This window comes from Ananas comosus, linkage group 13 (assembly GCF_001540865.1).
Source record: "Ananas comosus cultivar F153 linkage group 13, ASM154086v1, whole genome shotgun sequence".
Taxonomy (NCBI): domain Eukaryota; kingdom Viridiplantae; phylum Streptophyta; class Magnoliopsida; order Poales; family Bromeliaceae; genus Ananas; species Ananas comosus.
Window position 1 is genome coordinate 89123 of NC_033633.1, and position 3269 is coordinate 92391.

Below are 3269 nucleotides of genomic sequence, written 5' to 3' on the forward strand. Positions count from 1 at the left end.
AACGATCCACACCGTTAAAACTAATGTAAGGTATTTAAAGTTTTTAAAAATAATATTTTATATTTTTTCGATATAGTTTACTTTATAATCAAACCATTTCAAAATCGTCAATTTTCATTAACTACTATGACGAATTTGTAGTTTAAAGGTGTAGAAGAATATAAATTTCTTCAAATTTTAATAAAAAATACTTTAAACTATTTAAATTAATGTTAACATTCTTGATCTTGAATTTAAAAGCCATATGCTCAAATTTTAAAGATTATTCAATTTTTACCGTCCATTTTGAAATAATTTATTTACTAAGTAAACGAAGTTGAAAAAAACTAAAATTTTATTCCTGAGAACTTCAAATACCCTAAATCATATTTAACAGTGTTGATCGTTAATTTGAACACCCTAAGATTGAAAACAAGACTATATTAACGAAGCTCCGATACTATTGATAGTATAGTAACCTAATTCTATATATATATATATATATATATCTNATCTTACCTTCCATTAGAATGAGTTTTTATTTATTTTGAAAAGTCAACCGATCTTACATCTTATCTTTTTAGGATTAAGGGCCGAAGGCATCCTTTAACCTTGGAACAGCGCTTGGTTTGGCACTCTTAGCTAAACATCAAGTGAATTTAATAATATATCGAAAATTCGAACGCTAATGGAGATGCTGCTTAAACAGATTAAAGATGAGTTTGGAATGAAAGATATGATCAATGTCCTATCTAGCTCAAGCAATAGTCTTTCGTTTGCTATGTTAGATTTCTCTTGGTATGCAATTAAGGAACGTATTATCACTCTGCAAAACAATGGATATTTATCACATTAGGGAGGGCTGAGATTTATGAAGAATCTGATAGTCGTGAGGTAGTCGACTACATAAACTCTCTAAAGATGAATCAACTTGCAACAGAACTTGAAATCGAACTAGAGAGTCTACAGCTCAACATGGAGGGCGAAAATACACTATTATTTCCAGAACAACATAGAACAGAGGTATCCGTCTCACAAAGATGGGTGTTTTGCATGCTCGGAATTAGTTTAGCTAAGCCTCGATCCCCATTGCAAGAAGGGTTGCCCCGTTAATTCCTTACACAACCCCACGTTTGCCCCTTCATTCGGGATTGTGTCGGTTCGGTGCGGCCTCCTCTCTCCCTTCCCTGCCCCAACCACACCACACTCGCATGCAGCTCCTTTGCATTTTCAGTTTTGACCCACAGATCTCAATTAATTCTTATTTATTATTATCACTATTATTACTATCTTTTGATTTCGATGAACCCTTTGCTTCAATCGTCTTCTTAGTTAGTTAATTAATTAAGCACCTCTCTTTCTATCCTCAATCATTTTTCCTAGATTATTATTATTATAAATTAATTCGTCAGATGTGGCGCAGGTCGATGCCCAACGTGGCCACTCGTGTTGCCCAAACGACGTCCATAATGCTTGGCATTGTTTAGTGGTGCGGTAATGATTAATAGCCGAATTTGAACGCAATGCCCATGTTCACTAAGCTATAGCTAGCTCGGGCCATGTTCGATCTCCTCCGCCCTCACTCCTCAGTCCTCACTCACCCTCCACAAAACCACGTGGCCCATGCATGCACCGACGTCCTATATATATATATATGCTCGGCTTTGAACCTCAGCATCGATCTTAACCAAACAACGCTCGATCCGCGGAGCACTTCAAATCTATTTTAGGGTGCAGATACCAGATGGTGGGTTTTGTGTTGTTCACTCTTGGTCGTATAGGCGGGCTCTAATAGGCTTAATACGACGGGATAAATGGAAATAAAGTAGTAAGCACTAACAAAATACAGATTCCTTAATTTGTTGAGGAACAAATGGCGTTTAATTAAGTTGCTGGGGCCTTAATTAATTAATTAGCTTTCTCCGCATTACTTTCCTAATCAACCTTTACTTTACTTCACTTTTTTAGGACGCCGTCGGGAATCTCTCTAATGGCGTGAGGTGGTGGGAGGGCCCCGCATGCATCACACTAATTAATAAAGACGCCAAACACCTTTCACACACACACACACACACACACACACACACACGCTCAGAGAAGAGAAGATAAGGACGTACGTAATTACCACGCCCACCCCGTCACGTGCCTTTTAACTTCACTTTCGACACTCATGCCATGTTTTCATTTGGTATTTAATAATTTAAAAATACATTCTGCAAACTAACTAATGAGCGGTGAGACAGATATATTCAAGCATAAAGAAAATTGAAAAATGTAAAACTATTGAGAAACCGCATCTTAATTTCTGAACCAACGCATCTCTCAATTTATCTCTATTGAATGTGAATGAGAACCGGGTACCTGATGATTGTGATCAATTGGTATTAGTAAGGAGTAGGAGTAAAGGCCATAACAAACATGATTGTATTAATTACAAGGTGTGACATTGGCCCAATTAGATTGGATTTATGGGAGTGTGGGCATGTCCTACGCTAATCAACAGCGATGAGTGGGGGTGCCCTTTAAATTTCGTTTGGGTAATGCATGGACCCACCCATATCCCTTTTGGCGGTGGAGGAAATCTATTGCACTTCATTAAATACGGGTGACCCGATTCCTTTATTAACAACAAAATAAAGAGGAAAGGTAAACATAATTAATGTCGGGGCATAACCTCCCAAAGGTGGCGGCTCCACTCTCTCATCACATGTACATCGGATTGATGCCGATAATTAGCTAGCCATAACCCCATCTCGCCTACCTCCTCATCTAGCTGCCAAGCTAATTCTCGTGCTGTAACGAATTTTATTTTCAACTTAATTATTATGTGAAGTCAAGTGCTAGCACACAACTAGGTTGGATCGAGATGGCATAATTCAACCATATCATGTGAATTAAGCTGATTTGAAATTGGTCGGACTAATAGCAAGTCTGAGAGACTCCTCAACTTCGGACTACCTAGCTACTTGGTATCTGGGCTAGCGAGACGTACTCTTTACGATTACATGATCTTTTGAAAAGAGCGAGTCGTTGGGAGTACATGGAGTTAAATAGAGTGAAAATTTTCATATGCATAAAAGAAAGGATCTTTCAACGCCCACTATACTTTCATTAATGTTCTAAATTTCTCTTATGGTGACAAATATGATACAAAGCGTCCCAAATTTTGTCTAATTTTCCGATACTAGACTGTCACTATTATCAAGAACGCGCCCTTTTTTATTCAGTACTCCTCTGACTTCATTAGCTCGAACTATGCAAATTAAGTTGCTTGTAAATCTTCTCGAGCT